Source organism: Balearica regulorum, chromosome 2 (genome assembly GCF_011004875.1).
Source record: "Balearica regulorum gibbericeps isolate bBalReg1 chromosome 2, bBalReg1.pri, whole genome shotgun sequence".
Lineage (NCBI taxonomy): Eukaryota > Metazoa > Chordata > Aves > Gruiformes > Gruidae > Balearica > Balearica regulorum.
In genome coordinates, this window is record NC_046185.1 from 154,823,224 (window position 1) to 154,843,824 (window position 20,601).

The 20,601-nt window shown below is 38.7% G+C and overlaps 1 long non-coding RNA gene across 10 annotated transcripts in view; it reads left to right on the forward strand.

Annotated features, from left to right (window-relative positions):
* The window catches only part of LOC142600614 (uncharacterized), a 105,337-nt gene extending 85,336 nt beyond the window's left edge, over window positions 1-20,001 (forward strand). For 9 of the 10 annotated variants that reach the window (XR_012834194.1, XR_012834193.1, XR_012834198.1 and 6 more), the window contains 3 exons: window positions 13,859-13,935; window positions 15,698-15,879; window positions 19,474-20,001. This is a non-coding gene — a long non-coding RNA (uncharacterized LOC142600614). The remainder of the gene's footprint in view (window positions 1-13,858; window positions 13,936-15,697; window positions 15,880-19,473) is intronic. The other variant, XR_012834202.1, reaches the window with a different exon arrangement.
* Window positions 20,002-20,601: the final 600 nt, after the last annotated feature.

Here is a 20,601-nt window from a genome sequence, read left to right on the forward strand (position 1 = left end):
CTTAAGCATTAATGAATTTTAAACTCTTTTTGTGCTTATCAAAAGTGTATTTAACTTACATTCCAATGACAGTCTTTCTATGAGAGAAAATATGGAATTTATTGAGTATTTTGGTGTATTGTTTGTTTCTTATTCATCCATACTCTGAATCATAAAATTAAATTACTTAAAGTGTTTCTTTAAAAGACAGGCATTTTTGCAACAGCACAGAAACTTAGGAGAAATATTTTATTTAATCTATTTGTTCAATATCAAACTATTTTTTTTTTAATTTCTGGAAAGCAAATTAAGAAGGAGGATTCTTTTTGAAAGAGATATTTAAAAGGGAAGAGTGAGGGGTTATTTATTAAAAACTTTAAAATAAAATTAAAAAAAACACTTATTTTTCTCTGAAACAAAATTACATTCTAATTAGTTTTACTAATATGATGCTTTATAGCAGTGGGTACAAAACTGCTCCTAGTCAGACATTGCTTTAGTTAGACTAGTGATCCCCAATACTAGACTAAAAATGCGTGGAACTCATGAGCTTTTTATAAGCAAAGTTGGAAAACCACAGTAAATTTTTCCATTCCGAGGAAGAGTGACATTTTCCCCCTATTTTCTCCTCAACAAGTCTTAGAAAGTTTATCCTTCATAGAGCTATGATATAGTCTCTTTTGTCTTGTGTGGGATGAGAAGTTTTCCTTAGCCATGGAAAACATTAAAAAAATATTCCCTTTTTGCCCATAGCTCTGTCAGCTGTTCTTTCTTTCTGGCTCACTGCCAGGTATTGGCCTCAATGAAATCATTTAGACCAGAAACCTTAAGCTTTGCACAGTACTTAAACCAAAGTTTAAATTAATCCTAATTGATCTTTTCAAGTGTATGGAAATATTTTATTCCATACAGGGCTGCATAACCTAGTACACACTAATACTCATTTTTAATACGGCTTCTGTCCTTTCATTTAAGCACTGATAAGCTGCACCTTATGATGTAACAATATTTTTTTGTTTCCCCCCCCACTATGTCTTGAGGTATTGAGGCATAGAAGCTGTGTGTTGTATTAAGGAAATCTGGAGGACATTTGAGGAGAAAATCGTTAATTAAATGTGTATAATACTATTCAAAGCACAGGTCAAGGAAACATGAATTTTTTTGTTCGACCTTTGTATCTCATTTACCAAGTGATATCAAGACAAACTTCCTCTTTCCGTCATCTAATTTTTTCCATGCTTCACATACATCAGTAGTGTAGAGATGGAGCTATAGACTGGTACTGCTGACTGTATGAGTGGGAGGAAAACACAGCAAATGGCGGCCCTTAACTGAATGCAACAGCAGTTTTCTGAGACCCTACCAGTCACTGGTAGTTGCTCTGTGAAATATCTTCAAAATTTTCATTTCCAGGATTGCTTTTGTTGTTGAAACATTCTTCCTGAATGAGATGCTTGATTAAATTACCCTATTTCTAATTTCTTAATTCAAGAACACACTTCCCTTTGCCTTTGTGTTGCCAAGCAAGGTACAGCTTGTCCAGAGAAGGAATGAATGAGCCATGCATATTGCCCCATATTATTGCCACAGTGTGAGAAGGCAATGATTTTTTTTTATTTTTTTTTTTTCCCTCCATGGGAGAAAGGAATGACTGCATGCCTTATGTAAGATCCAGGACTTCATTCTGCTTCCCATCCATCCCTAAAGGAAAAGAAATGAATGAATGACAGGGAAGGGGAGGTCTTCAAAAGATACCATACTGAAAATTCTTGATGCTGAAACCCTTTTCTAGGCTCATCCATGGGTCATCTCGATCCTTAGGAACCACTATGAGCTGTTAGGACTGGGAGTCCTTTGCTGTGATCACAGGAGAACTTGAATATGCAGCAGAAGCTCGTCAACATCTGTGAGACCAGCAGTACCACCTCTGCTCTTCCCTTGTTACCTGGTTGGTTACCTGTTTGGAGAAACAACACTCTCAAATCAGGAATACAGAGAGAAACATTACCTTTGCTTTTGCAAAGGTAAACTAATGCGCACTGAGAAGAATGAATTGTTAGATCTTATTTATAGAAAGTGGGGAAACAGAAAAGGAGGGTTTGTTCATCATGGTGTAAAAAAACAGAAAATGCAATCAAGATGAGAGCTTTCCTAGTTTGGGGCACAGAAAAACAAGAAGAATGAGAAAGTGGGCAAATCTAGGTGCGAACAGAATCAAGGGAAATCTTACTGTCTCCTGATGGGCCCCAGGAGAACGATTGTGTGGTATGACGTAGGAAATGCAGGTCAGACAAGATGAGGTTGCAGGAGAGGCTCACGGGCACGAGCCATCCAAAGAGCAGCTTCCATAGAACATCTTGTCATCAGAAATTGGCAGAGTACAAAGTCAAACATAAGTACACATGTTGGTTCAGTTCAACAGACCAAAATGTTTGTTTCATCTGAACTGAGACTATTTTCTTGTCCTTGGAGTATGAATGCATTTTGACGGAAACTACATTTTCCTTTTAAAATCATTTTGAAAGAAAATTCCTTGCCAAGTCGAATACTATATATACTTGAGCAGGAAATTACTTTCTTGAAAACATTTTTTAACATTTGTGTTAATAGTCCTTCATTATAACATGTCCTTGGCAGCATGTGGTATGTTGTTATATGACTTGGATCACAACTGTAAACAAATGACAACTCTGCTTGTCAAGAGGTAAAGACATAGACATTAATGTTCCTCTCAGTTAGTCACCCTAAGTCTAGTCAATGTAATCAGTGTTATCAGTACTGTTGAGAAGATAGCTAAAATAGGTTAGATGGTCATACCCTATATCTCTCCTTCGTATGAAAACATTTGTAGTTAATTTACTCCACTTAGTGGTGGAAGAATGTGATATTTAATTTGGTGAAATGTCTTTTTTTCTTTTGAGTTAAGATTGCTTTATGCTCCCAAAAGTTCAAAGTCTCCACAAGTCAAAATCTGAGACACCAAAGCACTTCTCACCCCATATTAACATGCCACCAAAATAAAAATGCTCCTTGGGCTCTGCAGCTACCCTGTGGCTTCCTGGGTGTCAGTTGCATACTTTGTTCCACGTGGTGCATGTTTAAAGCTTGTCTTAGCTCTTCCAGACCGAAATGTTTTCTCCATCCTAGGGGGTTAGAAGGCCTGTTGGCACTCATTGCTGAAAGCATTCATATGTAGTGCTACAGAGTTGGAAGCCAAGCCCTAATTTTGCCGGGATCCTCACAGTGTGCCATCCTAGCTGCCCTGTGAATCCGCGTGCTGGCTCTGCTGCGCGGACTGCTCTGCTTTGGGATAAAGCGCTTCCCAAAAGCCCCTTCATTGCCTTCAATGAGTGTTGGCATAGATTCATATTACTGTGCAATTTTTCTTTTCATAGTGTTTATGTGTGTCCGTATGTTTAGCTTAGGATTTTACTGAAAGAAAATAGATTGACTGAAAGCGTTCATGACCATGGCATCCACTGTTGATACATATATGTATGTATATACACGCATAAAAAGAATACTCAGTACTGTATTACTCTGGTACAGTACAGATTAACTTCTCTTTTTAGATGTCATCCACAAACAGAAATGTACCAGATGCTATTGTGAAATGGTTTTAGGTTTGCAGTATTCAAGTTATGCTATAGAAAAAGGAAGAAATAATTGAGACCTACTGAACATTTTGTGCCTAATTCTTCTTTCTTAAACTTTCCTTGTTGCACAAGTAACCACAGAGTATTTGCTGCCACAGCTGTTTCTCATGCATGATGCAATTGTTTTATTAAGCATTATTTGTTTGCATAGATCAGATTCCGTTATTACTGTGGATGCTCATTAAAACATGCCCTGTGCTGCTCTGAGGCTGGGAATTTCAAAAGTTCATAGCATTGGCTTAACTCTGCAGCAGGGACCTAAATGGTAAAGGCTCCCATTGGCTCCCTTTCCGTGTTTATAAACAGTTTATAGCACTGGGTGTACACAAAGATAGTTACATTAACACTAAGGACAAGTATAACCAGCTCGGACAGTTCTGCAAAAAAATAAAAATAAATTTGTAGACATGACAGAGAAATGTCATTAACTATTTGGAACACATTCATACTTTAAAAAAAATAAAAAATCTAGCAAAATGTTAATTTTATGTAGTAGACAATGTTCCTGAAAAACCTTTTTTTTTAATACTGAGCAAATACAATTTGGTCACAACTGCTTTGTGCAGTTTTAAGATGGCTGGTGGTGTCTAGAATCGTGCTAATTAAAATACGCCACTTTCAAATGACATTCAATTGCTCATTGTAGAGAACTCCTGATACCATGCTACCACACTGCTGGGGTTTGACAGGCACAGTGTTTATAGGCTGTGAAGAAGAAAATGGGCCCAGGACATAGTAAATAATGCTATCTGTGGCCCTGTCTTAATGCTTCTGGACTACAAAATAGTCACATGCGTTTGCCTGAAATGCATTAGCATGGTTAGCATGCTTGTTAGTCAGCATTAAGAAGGCTGTCATGTGAATCTAATTTTGTTGAGATTGTATGAAAATACCGATTTGCCTGTCAAGAGAGAACTTTAAAAATCTGTCAGAGGAAATGGATGAGGAAACACTATAATGTATACAAAGTAAGTGTAAAAAGGCAGATCTTGACCTTTTACTCATCTGTTTTTTTTGAAAGTATAAGCAAAGGTTACCCAATGGCATTCACAAGCAGTTAACAGAAATACTTTTTCACACAGCTCATGATTTCCTTGTGGAAGTCACTGCTGCAGCCAATGGCAGATTGTAAGTGGGACTGTAGAAAGCATTGCAAGTTTTTATGGATAGCAAAAATATCTACATGATTAAATGTATCTGGGGAAATACTTCCATATCATTCAGACAACAAATCAAATTATACTGATCACTTCTCCTGTGGATGGGTTATTCCATATCTGCTGTTGATGGATGGCTTGTATCTTATTCTCTCAAGCTTCCTGATCCTTTTCCAACTATAACATACCTCCCTTTCAGTCTGACAGCAAGTGAAATGCAGTTAAAATTTGTCAGGTTTGCTCTCCTACCTGCTCCTGTGAATTCCTTCTTTTTCCACTAACAAGGGAAAATGCTTCTGGGAACTGCTGGTTTGGGAGCTGTGGTAGCTGTCCCCAAGCCATGAAGGAAGTGTCTCAGATGAGGTATGAGCTTATGAACGGTGAGGGACAATGTGTTTCCCTGGCTCTGCGATGTGGTCACTTGGCTCCACTGGCTCCAGGGTGGTGTGAAGCTGCATGGAGGGGGCTCGGCTGCAAAACCGGCAAGAGCCCTCCTCCAGAGCCTCTCTCACCCGCCACTCACAGAAATAGGTATGGGATGAGCTAGGATACAAGTCTCAGAAATTTTGACTGCGCTGTGTCCTTCCTTGCTGTGTGTTTGTTAGCAAGAAAGCCACAGCTAGAGAAACAAAAATTTTATTCCAATGACATATAAAACAAATTCATTAAGTAGTTTTCCATCTTTTGAGATTTATATTGTGATTTCTGGTCCAATTTTCTTTAACAAACAGCTTTTCCTACTCCTCCCTAGTGGCTTTTCATTCACAAACACAAGAAGTCTTTGTACTCATCATCTATAAACTGGCATAAGATATCTTGTGTATCTGAACTGGTGTACTGACAAGATTCAATCATTGTACTACCTTTATATTTTGGCAGTCCTGTTAAGGGTCTGTCATGATGTGGTGCAGCACACGCTGAATGTCAAACCATCAGAAGTACATAAAACTGCACGTGCAAATAAAGATGCTTCATAATCTATAGAAAACTTAAGAAAACAAACATGGCAGGCATTAGGCTGATGCTGCAGTGCTGAGTGGGATGGACAAGTGAAGAAAAACCTTGAAAAAAGACACCCTCCCTCCTGTAGGCTTTTTGCTCTTTCTGAGCTGATGTTTTGTGTCACTACAGGTTCTGGCAGTTGGGTCTCTAGTACTGGAAGGGTGAGGTGAGACTGACATGCTGAACCAACTGCTTTTGAGTTACTTCTCCGCTTAATGAAATCCACAAGTCCAGTCAGATACTTGGACTCTTCAGTGACGCACAGGGATAATTAGTTGTCCTAAGCACCTAAAAATAGTATGGAAAGGTAACTAGAAAACACATACACAGCCTTCTGGGAAATGCTGAGAAGCGAAATAGAGCCATGGAGTCCTGCAGGCTAATTTCTGCTGGGGCTCTGCCTCAGTACAAGAAAATTCTGCTTAAAAAATAAATAAAAACTCTCGAGGAAAAATAGCTCACTTAAACCAAGAGCCGTAGCACTCCTGAAATGAGAGCATGCTGATAAAGTGATGTTGCATTTCCTAGTGGGTTCAGATGAATAACCAGTCAATCAATCATGCCTGGCTGTTTTCTAAATTTGTAATGTATCTGACTTGAGTTCTTTACCCATAGAATACAATTTTCTATTTCTCTGTCTGGTCCGATAACAGCTTATGTGATAGACACATATTCTGCTTGGATAAAATGAAGGGGGAGAGTTGCAGGAAGACATCTGAAACCAATTTTTAATAAAAAGGAGCAAGTAAGACTGCTCTAGCTAATTGCATAGTGACAGCTTTGTCAAAGAATTAATTTCTAATGGTTAAAGGACGCACTAGGAACCTTAAGCTCTTGAATCTGCACTGACCTACTTTGCAGTCTTGGATGAATCATTCATCTCTTTGGCTTCACCATCATTCAGCAAGCTAACTCTGGAAATGCGGGAATGTAAACCTTTTCTTTTGGCCTACGAGGGTTTTTAAGAGGCTTGACTGTTTTAGTTTTGTTTTTCTTTTTTGAGGAGATGCATACTGGTATTGCATATTCTTATTAGAAAAAAACATAAATATTTGGCATTATGTTTGGAAAATGTGACTGAACGATTTGTCTGGCATACTGAAGCTCCTTGAACTTTTTAGACTTTCTCCCCCTTATACTGATTTTTTTTAAAGAAGAAACTGAAGAAAATATTGAGGACATTTGTCCAAATATTTTCTTTGCCTAGGGTATGGTCCTTATTAGTTGCTCCTTGACAACTTGGCCGCTACTATGAGTTTTGTTTTCATTCAGACTTTTGGTTTCCATGATACCTCATCACTCCTCAACTGTCTCTACTCCTTTGGTTTGCATACTAAGACTGGTCATATGACAACTATAGCTTATTGGTAACTATACTGTCTAGACTGTGTCTCCCCTGCCTGAATTCTGGTCTCTTTCCGGACTGGAGAAGGCCTTTAGTCTTCTTTCAATGCATTTCGTGTTTCATACGTAGGGTCCAACAGTTGCATTTCCTTATATTTTGTTAATTCTCTTCCTGAAAATATTTTTCAATGTACTCTGGTGTTACTTCTTATTTCTGGAATATCTTCAGTCATTCCCATTTAACTTCCTTTCTTCTCCTTTAAACTAATGCAGAAAACCCAATGTCTTCTCTCATGTCAGCAGAATGGCCAATCTAACATTTTCAAGTATCCTAAGGTTGTCTGAAGCAGCTGATCTTACCTTGGAAGGTTGAAAACAGGAGATGATACCTTCCCTAATATTCCTTTTTGTTTTATTCTCATGGAGCTCTGTCTTGCAAACCTCTCTGGACAGTCCATAATCCAGGAATACTGTGTGGAAGAATATTACATACACAAAGTTGTAAATCACACTGGCAGCTTCTGCTTGCTTTTTTGCTCTTTGGTGGAGCCTGTCTCAAACAAGACAACTGAAATCAAATGAGCCATTTACTAATTCAAGATAAGAGAAGGATCTGGCTTCAGAAAATTCAGACGCCTTTGTAACGAAGGAGGTATGATATGACTCCACCCAACTAAAATAAACATGTTCCACCCAGCCTGATTTTCTACCCCTCCACTTTTTTCTTTTTTTTTTTTTTTTTACCCCAGATGTGAACTATGTGCCATTTTTTTCATTACAATATCAGTCTCAGAAGCCTCAGCTTTTTATCAATCATGAAAACATGTGATATCTAGTTTTCTGAAATTGGCCGGTCATTTTTTTTTTTCCCATGGCATGAAATATTCTACAGTTCTTTTATTCTGGGCTGACTAAAATCTGTTCCTTTCTGGCGGCATTCTGTTTTGTCTGTACTTCTACTCAGAGGTATTTCACTAGCTTATCTCCTTCTATTATTGTTTAAGGGGAGAAAGTGTTTCCAGTTGCCAGTTGATAAAATAAGAAGTGAATGGCAGCAACCTACAATTTTATGAAAGAATCTGGTTTTAAAATTTAAATGTATCTGGCGTCACTTATCTTCGTATAGGTTCTATGTGGAAAAAAAAAAATCTCTCTTTTTATAACTGCTTGTCAGCTGAATAATAGAATGGGGGGAGCCAACTTGAAAGACATGGCTGATTGGTGCGATTGAAAAGGGCTTTACAATTAGAGTTCTGGCAGAACACAAAAAAGAAATTGTCTGGCCATGAAGAACGGAGCCTACTTTAGAATTCCCTTTTCTCAGCCAGATAGCATGCATCACTGTTCATGCATTCTCTTGACATTGAATAGAGGACTTCAGAACTATCACCCCAAATTATCCCTTACTGTTTGGTTCTATTTGTGATATTTGTTTGGGGGAGGAAAAAAAAAAATCTCTATTACTGACTGTAATGGCATGTGGCTAAATTCCATTCCATTTATGAACTTAATCTCTTAAGCTCGTTTCCCCTCCCCCCCTTGATATTGCAACACACATTTTACTTTGATTAACTCTTTTTAGATGATGGGGAAAAAACAAGATTCTTCTCTTGTTCTCATCTTCCCTCCCTTTCCTTCATTTTACTTCCTTTCCTTTTCTTTTTTTTTCTTTGTTTTTTTTTTTTCCCTACAAATGGTTGTGTTTCTGAATCGAAAGAGGAAGGAAGCCCGTGCAGGTGTGTTTTGGATTACAGTGGTAGAACAATAGGGCAGCCTTCAATTAACTCCATACCTATTCACAGGGAATATGTGTTCCCTAGTCTCCAGCATTATTTAATATTTGAAACTGTCGCCTACTACACAATGTACCTGGTGATGAGAATAGGTTTTCAATTCCATTTGAACTCTTCTAAGCCACACAATTAAAGCGCCAGATTTTATTTATTTATTCTTAAATAATGATTCGTACGAGTGTCTCCAGGCACAAAGGAATAACAGAAAACGTACAACAGGGAGATGTGTTTCACTGCCTTGAAGACACTAGTGGGGGAGGGAGGACAGATGTTGGTAATGGCATGCATTTGACTCCTTCTTGCATGTAAAATCAACATGCTAAATATTTATTTCATATTTCCATAAATCTTGCAGATTTAAAAGCACCCCTGTCAAGGTAGCTTTCATCATTTTTACACTATATGTTTTTAAATTGCTGTTATATATAACAACCACTGAAAGCTTAACAGTGACGTTTCTTTCTGACTGAAATACTTGCTGTTTGTAGTTACAGAGCTGCTCATTAGGGCTATTTTTATCCTTTCTTTTAAAGAAGTACAGGAGAGTGTGAAGCTCCCAAATCTTGGCAGTAGCTGAAGAAGGGGAAGGAAAGGGTCAGCCTTAGTTCTATTCTTCTTTTTTTGCCACTACTAAACCTGTTTTATGCAGAAAATTCATATTCCAACAAAGTGATTTTTTTTTTTTTTTTAAAGGAACAAAATCACTGATTAACCTGACAAAAATCAGTGGGTTTGTTAAAGGAAATGTCACAGATCTTATGAACAACATCTTGATTTGGGGCAAGGGTAAACAAATATTTAAAGGGGGGAGGGGGCTGAAAAATAAACATTTTCCCATGAGAGACAGAATATATATTTTTTTAAACAGCTCTCCTCATGAATTCTCATGACTTGCTGCAGCCCTTTAAGAGAGTGTGAGATAGCTGGCATTGTTGGCTACATTCCCTGATCCTAACATTTCCTATGCAGCAGGGCTGAGAGAGAGGTGTACCAGTACTTGAATATTCAGATTATGCTATAGATCTTTTGTGGAAAGCCTTAAAGCTTTAGCATAATTTGAGGACACGTCTGCATTTTGAATTGTGGCAAACAATAAGATGGATTCATCTTTTACAGTTTTGAACTGGAGACAACATGATTTATCTGACATGAGCCTCATGGAGGAAGGTATCTTATTATGGAGGTGGTTTAGCCTTGCTCCAGTGTCACGCTGAAGGCTTTCCCAATAAACATGGTTATATATGAGTTAATAAATGAGAAAGAAGTCATTTGAACTGGGAAGACAAAGGTGACACAAGTATCAGTACCCAACTTATTTTCACTTGTGCTGTTACCTCACATGCTGGTGTGCCCTAACTGAGGTAATCTGTTGGGTCATCTGTTCTTGTACAGACCTTGCTTTTGTTTTTCCATCACAACAGATGAAGTCAGTCCAAGACCAACTTCTAGGCCAGCTAAAAAGATGTAACTTTAATTATCTGGTGGAGGTGGTTTTTTAATGCATCAGCTTTATGTTGTTCAACCCAAAATAGTTCTACACCAGACTTGCAAAAGTTTGATCCCAGGAGGTTTACTCTAAGGTCTGGATATCCACTCCTCGCTTCCCCCCCCTCCCTCTTTCAAATCTAGGTCAGCCCAAAGTGACAGAAATGCAGGCAACTGGAATCACTACCCGCTTTGCAAACTCAGGCCCAAGTGCGTAATGAAGGATGATTGTGCTACCTGGCGTGAGCAAGGGAATTTATCTCAGCGATATGTTATTCTCCTTGGTGCACAGCTGAGATTTCTTTGACTTGCTTCAAATTCTGAGTGCTTCCTATTGCTCTGTGCACTATCGCTGGGCTGCCTTCACCTTTTCAAGCATGTTTTCTTAATGCAATAGTCTTGTCAAGAAATTATCCCCCATGAAAGTGGAGAAACAGGTAGGTACAATAACAAATGAAAATCCAAAGGCAAGTCTAAATCTTCGTTCAAACTCACCATGAAAGTGACCTTTGCTCTGATCTGGAAGACCGTGTCTCTTATCTGCAAATGGTATTTCTCTGAAGGACGAGGGTGCTGTTTAACTGTATAAAGTTTTTCACTTAACAGTACCACTTTTATGCTGAAGCTCATAGCAAATTTTAATCCTCCTGCAAAGCTTTAAATCCTCTCCCTCCTATGTAAATTTCTTCACAATTTAAGCTTTCTTTCCATGGGCAGAATTCATTTTTCTCTAGTTGTGAATCAGAAATAGTATTTCAGAGACCTTGAGAGGTCAGCTAGTCCAATTTCTGCCCCAGCTCAAGCTCAGCTCCTGACTGTTTTCGAATTTTAAAAAACATCAAATAATGAGGATACTGTAGTTTTCTTTAAGAAATCTTTGTATCAAACTATCCTTAAAACTATAAAGTATTTTTTGAAATGTCTTTTCCAAATCACTGCTGTTGCATTTGGCATCTGTGTGGCTCAAACGTGCTCGGCAGGGGTGAGGTCCTCCTGGGTCTGCAAAAGGGAAAGCCACAGCTCCCAGGGAGCCCTGATCTGTCCTCTTCGTCTCAATGAAGGACCCCTCTGAACCTGAAGTGGGTGGTCAGTTAAGTGTCAAAGCTGCTAATGGCTTCAGTTCTGCCAGTCTGGGCAGGAGCGTCATGCCAAGGCACTTACCTTTGGTTGTTAGGTGCTGGTGAGGAATGGGGGTATAAAATAGGCTGCAGTGAAGCTGGTCTTTCTCCCACCTACTAATGTTTTGAGTCAAACTTCAGCTGAGGAGCTGTGTCATTTTCAGCCTTGGAAAATGAATGAAATAATTCTGTGTCAACAAACAAATATAATTTGGTATATTTATGAATAGAGGTTTAAGATTCAAGGCAACACCATTTTTTGTGTGTGCACAAATAAACCCACTTTGTTACCATAATGCAAATAACTATTAATTGCTGTCATAATCAAAGGAAGTGAAATTCTTATTTTCTCTGAAATGATTTATCCTTCTCAATTCCAGGCACAAAGCAGTTTCTAATAAATAATTTAGCCTATTTATGAATCCTCCAAGTTTTGATCTTCTCTTCACAGATTCCTCTTCAACATCTTTGGGAAAGTTATGGGTTTTTTCTATCATTACACAGACAACAGGTCAGACAACCAACCATATGAACATTAAGAGAAGTGGAAGAAGAGAAGTTCTTCCTTATTATTTTAATTTATCACTAAAAACACCTCTCAACTCTGTTTATATTTAATATAAATATTAAATCTGGGTGGATTAATACTGATTATAGTCTGAACTTTAAGGAATCTTGACCCAAAGTAGAACTTTGTCTGTCATTAATTTGAATTACTTCCACTTCTGTCAGCACTATTTAAAAGGAATCAATGAAGGTTTCTGAAGAAAAAGCCTTGTCATCTACTCCCAAATGGACTAAATTAATTAAACTGTTGGAGCCAAATCTATGACATGTTTTATATATTGTTACTTTTTATGGATTTGCTGCCGACATTGATTGGCCTGAAAAGATGAGCTCTTCTAATAGGACAAAAAGGAGATTTGTTGGGGGGGTGGGTGGTGGTGGTGTTTGATTTCTAATGTATTTGTACAAATTAATGCTGAGGAGATAAACAGAACTGTCTTAGCCAAGCATGCCAAGACCTTCACACCTCCAGAAGATAGGTGGGAGAAGATTTTTTTTTATTTTATTTAATTCATCAGTTCCCAAAAGCACAACCTGTGGAAGATAAACCTTTCAAGAAGTGCGTTAATGTGCTGAGAAATCAAACCCCATTTTGGAGATGTACTCACACACAGAGGTTTTCTTCCTACAAAGGACTGTAACAAAAGTTTATAAGGAAAGGAGGAACTGATAATTCTGTGTCACAGTTAATAGAGAGGGGAAATATCTGTTAGCTTAAGCTAACCTGCGTTGTAAAGCTGTAGTGAGAGATACACAAAAGCTAATGTTGGCCCGGTGAGGTTAATCTGCCTAGGTTTCTAGAGAGAAAGATAGACTGGACTGTTGCCTGAAGGAGTTCCCTGAACCATCTGCTGGAGACCTCCTTCTCATCTCAGCCATGCAATAAACCTCTGGGAGAGGTGGTTTCATAGGCATCAACTAGTCTTTGAGAATACACCCGTGGATTCCCCTTGCAGGACAAAACTATCCTGCAGCTGATCCAGGCTTAGGCATAAAGGATAAAGCCAGGTTTCCATCCAATATCTTATGTGAAGAGCAACCACCTTTTCTGGTAACTGATGCCTGGTTCTCTACGAACCTAGGACATGGTCTCCACATTGCAGCTGCATGGTGGGAAAGGGTGAAACAAAGAGCTCCCAAACAGGCTTTGCTCACAGCTCCTCAGGTGGGTCCTCATTCCTCCTGCTCTCACCGTGCAGTGAGAAGGGCACTTGGGTGAGTGGCTCATGGCAGCCCTCTCCTTGCCCTCGTAGTACCTGGGCATCCTCAGGTGCAGGGCCAAGCTGGCTGCCCTTGCGCATTTCAGACAGCAATTTATCTTCGTTCTTACAGAGGTTGTGGAGTGCAAGTGGAAAGAGGAAGCACAGTCTGACTGACTGAACAGCAGCAAGCGTTGCCATTATTCTTGCAAAATCATTATGTGTTTCCAGGTTATAGGAATAGGCAACCATTTGGGAGGCACCCAAAAGCATATGCCTAAATCGCTGTGTCTGTACAGAACATAACAGAGTGGGATCTTGACCTGTGATTCAGACACTTAGGCAATGCAAACAAATAAAAAAGTTGAATAACGATTAATAATTGACAATATAAGAGACTTTGGACTTATTCCTATTTACAGTAAAGACTGGGCTTGATAAAGATGCCTTGAGTTGCACAAAGATGCTGTAGCACAACTGAAAGGGGGCTTATAGCCTGCAAAATTTTCCCAATGTGCTTTCTGAAAATGCTTTTTTTACCTCTGAATTTTTTTTCAGGAAAAAAGTGTTTGCAGCCCTGGAATGTCTTGCCAAAGATAACGGGAAAGAAGAAAAGAAGAAAAATGAAAAAGAATGTAAATGTCCACTTTAATTATTTCCGTATCTTTCAGCTAGATAGGTTTGCACAGTTAATTGCAAAAATGATTAAGACAAATGCTATTAGTCACCATTTAAATACTTTTTAGAATAGGAGAAATGTTGATAACGGGAATAAGCTTAGCCCAGGCCAATGCATTCTACCAATAATAGATTTACTGACTAGAAGGTAAATGAGGGAGAAAAAAACTGAAGAGCTGTTAGAAAGTTGCAGTTGGAGCAGTTCTCCCAACACTCAGAAGGAACGGGGCAGCAAGAGGAATTTGGGTTAAAGTTTCTTCTCTTTTCACACAGAATGAGTTGTATCTGGAGGAAATGTTCCATTATTTCCCAATTGTGTTAATTTTCAGTCATGAAACTGTATTAACAAAGTGACAGCATCAGCGCAGACATCAAAGTAAAGAGCAAAGGGAAAGATATTAGTTCTCAGTATAGAAGGGACTGAGGAACTATTTTTCCCGATGCAGACTGTGATATTACCCATGACGTGAAACCCTCACCGCTCGTGTTACTGTTCAGTTCGTTTCCTTTTGTGACTCAGTGACAGTCAGTCCAGGTGATTTTACATAGACAAAATGCCAAGGTTTTTTGGGACAAATTGTTATTACTGGCATTGAAGCTGTGGTTGGTAAGATAGCAGGTAGGGAAAGGCACTGCTTTTTTCAAAAAGCTCCGGGTGGCTGCCCCTCTGGAGGGTGGGTCTTTTAGCTGCAAAATCCATTCTGGGAGGGGGAGACTCTCCAAAACTTCCCTTCAGCATCTGGCCTGAGTAAGTAAAGAGCAGAGTTACAAGCAGCAGTGTCTCCTCAAAGCTTTTTACTACTTCCATGTCTGTTTCACTGTTTTCTCTTATTTTACTATGAATAGGTTGGCATATATCCAGAAAATGTCTTTAAAATTTTTTTCAGTATTGCCAGCTGTAATTTGGTCATGTTGATTTTCTCCCTAAGGCCAACTGTAAATTGAAATATAGCAAGAAAAAATACAGTAGAAACCTACTTAGATTTTCGATTTTGTTTTTTTCTGGTTGCTTTCACAGGTTGAACATTCGGTTGGTGATATTCACTGCTGTAAAAATTGACTTAAATGGGCCTGTGAGCTGCGTGAGCTTTATGTTGGTTTTGTACCAACAGATCTGTGTCATGCAAAACGCTAAAGGAATCAGTGGATCGGAGACTGACATAAGGCCTCAAAAATTTATTGAGTGCTTGTATGGCTGATATGGAATAATATGTAGATTTTATTTTCTCATCCTTTAGTCTTCATTTACTGTGACTTTTTTTTTTTTATAAATGTTTATGGCTTTTGGCATTCTCCAAGTAGATCAATAACATCATGCGGCTTTTAACATTATTTCTGGGAAAGCTGCTGACACTTTCAGGACATTCTGAGGGAGGAGTTTGTGTGTGACCAGGTTGTTTGTCCATTCAGTGTGAAGGCAGAGGGATGAAAAACAAGCCAAACTTGACATTTTTGGAGACTATTGTGTTGTTTGTCTCAGAGAGAAAATGAGGTTGACATTTTAAAGTATGCAATGAATGGTATGTAAGTAATGCTGTGCCACTGATTTACTGTGCAATCAGCCAAAGTGATCTGTTTGATTTCACAAACAGCGATTTCTGGAGATGTGGGCAAGGCACGATAAAATGTTCTCACAAGCTAATAGGCTTGCGAGGATGGATTAAAAATATTAGGAAATATTTTGTAGTGTTGGTAACTATCTTTCTTCCTCGATTCTAGGCTGCCAACTTAGGAAAAGCATGAACAAGTGTGAGAAAAGCTTCTTTATATATTCCTGCCTGTGCCCCTACCACCTTTCCCTGGGAAGGAAGGCGGAAGGTAGCTAACGCTGCCCAGACAGCCAGCGGAGTGCCAGCCAGAGCCCTGGGCTTCTGCATGATTGAAGGCATCTCCTTTATTCTGTAATAATACGAACAATACCCAGAACCTAAGAAATGCTAACAACAGTAATGACCAATCTAGATTAATGCCCCCTTCCCCCACACACACCCCACACACCCCACCCCCCCACCCCTCCAGAAGCTTCTTAGGGCAAATTTTGGCTTTATTGTGTCAGAGAAGAAGGGATGAGGAAATAGGGAATGTTTTTCACTGTTTTCCTTATCATGCACAATTGTATTCATGACAGTTTGCCATAGGTTTTGCCACTGAAGTTTCTTTTGGTGGACAGTTGTGATGTTTTAGTTTCTGCTCCTTTTTTATTTTTCTGATCTTTGTCCTGGCATGGTGTTTATCCTGAATGGAAGAAAGTAGAAACTGCATCATCTTTGTTTAATTAGAGTACACCTCTGTCACAGCACTTTCACTTGACAGCTGGAAAGCAGTTCATTTCCCCTGGCAAATCCACTATTGGTGGCATTTCTAAGCTCGTGTCTGTGTGTCTTTGTGAGCCCTCACTTCCAGAAGTGAATTTCCTTGAAGGTTACACGGGAAGTGCTGTGAGAAGTGGTCCAGCTGCATCCCCTCACCCCTGCAGCCCATGTTCACGACTTCGAGTAACCCTCTGTTTTGCTCCAGACCATGCGAGCGTAGCAGCATAACTCCTCATTATCACTCTGAGAGTCACCGACATGTCTGAGATTTCAAATCTGTGTTAAAATACTTCTCGCTTGGAATTTTTTTTAATCTTTTTTTTTTTTTTGTATTAAAATGTGGGGTGTTAGGAAACATTATCATCAGCTTCTTACCTCCAACCAGAGCCTTGTTTGTGAGTAGGAAGTGTGAACGGTTTTGGATTCCAAACACGCGCCTGCCTGCACGCCCGGGGAATCTTAATTAAGGAGTATGCCACCAGCCCCTATACATTTATTTTTCTTAAATATATTCCAGAAAAATCTAGTAGGTTTATAAAGATTACCATGCCATTAAATCATAATAGTAGAACAGAGTTTTTACTGAACCAGAAAACAAGCAAATGAATAGAGGCAGAGAGATGACAGCCTGCTGTGAAACCAATGGTTACAAATTGGTTTCCTCTAGTCACAGTTGCCTTTAACTGCTTTAGATTCTCAGCAGCTTTTCATTAAGAATCTCCATGTGCCCTTTTAAAGAAGAAAGTGCATGACCCCTTTATTTTTGGAAATGCAGGTACAACGTGCATAATATCAACTTGAGACTGGTAAATTGGTAGATTGTTATTTAATGTCTTTTAGGGGGCCAGTTTCTCTACAGGGCTAGATGGGTTTCCAACAACATATGAATAAGCCACACAGTACAGTTATTTTTGCAGTATTCATGCAACTTGTGCTTCGGGCTGATGAAGTAGCGTTTTAGGTATTTTATAGGCTTTTGTTTGTTTTGGGTTTGTTCCCATTTTTGTTTGTGTTAGATAGGAACGTCCTCAAGAAATATATATTTTATTAAAATTAATTTTTTTACTGAATGTAAAAATGTTATGGTCTCAACCATTTTTTTAAAATTTATTTTATTTTTGTCTGGGCTTGTCAATATACTCAGAATATTCAGGTTGGAGTTTTCCTATGTTTTGTTATATGAACTCGCATGTTTTCAAAGTTTTCTTGGTTCAGTGTTTTATTTTCAAAATCAACTTTTTTTGCTTTTGTCCTTTTCTGTAGAACAAAAATTAATTCCTAATGAACCCCAAGAACTTGCTCTTTCAATAGGAATCAAATACCATATTTAAAGGTATTTCCCATAAAAATCATCACTGATGCTCAGTGCTGCATATGATTTGGATCTGGTCCAAGTATTGTTCACTGCTACTCAAAGAAGTGGTAATGGAAGGAATTTTCAGTGCAGACAGCATTGCCACAAAAAGCAAGTAACCCTGCATTTCTGGAAATAGCTGTTACTCAGAGATTTTCCCAAAACTCTGAGGTTAATTTTTGGTTAAACAGTCACAGACTTAGTAGCTTACCTAAATAAGCTAATCCTGATGTTACAGAAATTGGACAGTAATACTCAGAAGAGAATCTTTCATCCTTAGCAGGATTTATGGTATGGAAATTGCTGAACACTTCATAGTGTGCTAGTTTGTGACCTGGGGTTCAGAAGTACAAAGGAATTACAAAGATATATGATAATACAGGACAATAGTTTAATTTCTGAGGTTGTCTGAGAAGCTATAAAGTTAATATCTCATCTCTTCTTCCACCACCTACTAACCCACAAGATCAAAGTGGGTCACGCAGTCCTGGAAATAAGGAATTGCCTAATAGTTATGGACATCATTCCCCAAATTATCTCTACAGGGAGAATAAGGCTTGAACAGATAACGACATACGTGATAGATCAGACACAGTTATAGTTCCTAGTTTGGGCAATTAGGCAAGACCTGGGCTAAGCACAGAGCTCACAGCAATTTCAGCTACAGGGGTGACCTACTTTCTGTGGATTGATTCGACTCCTGGAATTCAATATTCTCTATGAACGGAATTCATGTACAATTCAAAATGTTTTGGCCCAGGACTCCAGCTGGTATATATACATCTGGGTAGATCCAAAGGATCTAAAGGAAGAAGCGGTTTGAATGTGACCACGCATCTTCATCTCAGCACCTCAGCTCTGAAACTGTGTTTAAGTTAATCAGTAATCCTGTGCGCGAAGTTTCACTCACTCACATTGATTTCAAGTTGGTTTGGGTCCCAGCCAAATCAGTCAGCCCTAAACAGAAAGGAAACTCAATTCAGGGGAAATCCTAGAGCACAGGGCTGGAGACTAACCACCTTGAGAGCTTATGCAAAAGCACAAATCAATCGATCTTTGTTTGTGTGTATGTTTGCCTGGACTTACCACTACGGTATTTTGAACTAACATCATCAGCAATTTGCTGCAGCTGCTCTAGCTTGACAGAAGCCCAGGACTGTCACTGAGATTTTACAGTAGAGCTGCTCTAGAGATCTTAATGCTTCCCTGTATTAGCGTCCTTGTTATCTGTTAACTTTTATTTACCCCACATGTCATAATGCCCTCCACTAGGCTAACAGAGCGAAGGACATTCGGAGCCCACAATGCTCTTTTGTAGACTTGCTTGGTAGGAACGTCAGGGCAAATCTTCAAAAAGCAATGTTCAAAAGAGAGGCTGTTAAAGAAGCCTGAGAAATGCAAATCCTATTTAAATAAGGAAATGATGTTCTTCAGTGATCTCAATAAGACCAGCTTGAGCAAGCCAGGAATGCAAGCGAAATCAAAAGACGTACAGTCTGGCTTGACTGACAATAATACTGTATGTGTCGTGGAGAAACTGTAAATGATAATGAACTAGAATGCCTCAAAGTTTTGACGTGAAAGGGACCAGCAGGGTGTGATTTGATTGAGGATACTATTGGTTCTGGACTGCTGAGATTATTTAGGAAATGACCCATCCTGCCAGAAAGGTTTGTGAGGACAAGCAAAGCAAAGTCAGAAGGGAAAAATAAACCCCTGACATTTACGCTCATACAGCTACTGTATAAACTGAACTCATTATACCATCGGGGGGGGGGGGGGTGTGGTGTTGGGTTTGTTTTTTTTTTTAATGTCTGTCTCTCATTCAGAATAGGCCTTTGAGGGCTGCTGCTGTATTTATCCCGGCTACGGGGCCAGATGCATGAATTCCAACTCCCTCATCAAGAGTGTATAAAACACTGAATGAGAATGGGAGGAACCAATCAAATAATGTGGGCAGAGCTGGAATTCATCCTAATTTGCTGCATACCCTCGCCTAATTGTCGAAGAAAGAATGGCAGAGGATCAATTGGTACAAGAGGATACAAGTGAGACGGCTGAATATCTTTGAGGCAGTTTGTGCATTAATAATACAAACACCAACAATTACAATTCTTACTGTTTATTTATCTTTCATTGCTTATCTATTATAGTTGTACCCATTTCTGAATCAAAGACCACATTGTGCTAGGCAGTATACCAGTATGTATCAAAGAAAACCATTCCTATTCAGACATTTTGATTTCCTGTAACAAACACTATACCCAACATTTGAGCAAAACAGCCACCAATGGTTTTGTTATACAAGGGATAAAGGGTTGTTTCACTTCTAATAAAAATGTTGTTACGTGCCATTACATGGGCAAAATCATCTGCATACAGTAATTGAAAAAGACAGCATATTAAGTTATATTTCACTACTCAGTTTGTCACCATTTATGATGATGTGTTGCACTCCTTAAAGGACAGTCCTGCTCTAGTTTTGGGAGGAGAAAATTATATCACAAAAACGAACTCAGTAGTTATGTTTTCATAATGTTTTGGTAGCTCTGATCAAAAATAAAGCTTGCACACTGTTTCAGTATTGCTCTTGTACAAACACTTTAGCAGTAAAGGCGAAAGCTACTAAATGTGTTTGTTTCTTTTGCCTAGTTGAACAAAATGCAGAAGAACTTAAAAGATAATGAGATGCATTAGAATTTCAAAGTCTCTGTCTGAATAGTTAAATAATAAGTAAAATACGATATCATTAACGGTTATTTTAAATTTTAATAAAGTTTTCGAAACTGAAAAAAAAATATCAAAGTCCTGGAAATCTGCCAGTTTTCATCAGCTGAGGATCTGTTCCATGTTTGTTGGCTTGATGGTGTACTTTAAACTGGAAGAATGCAGACACATTCTGCACACTAATTTTTAAAATATTTAGTGATAAATATGCTACTTTTTAACACAGCATA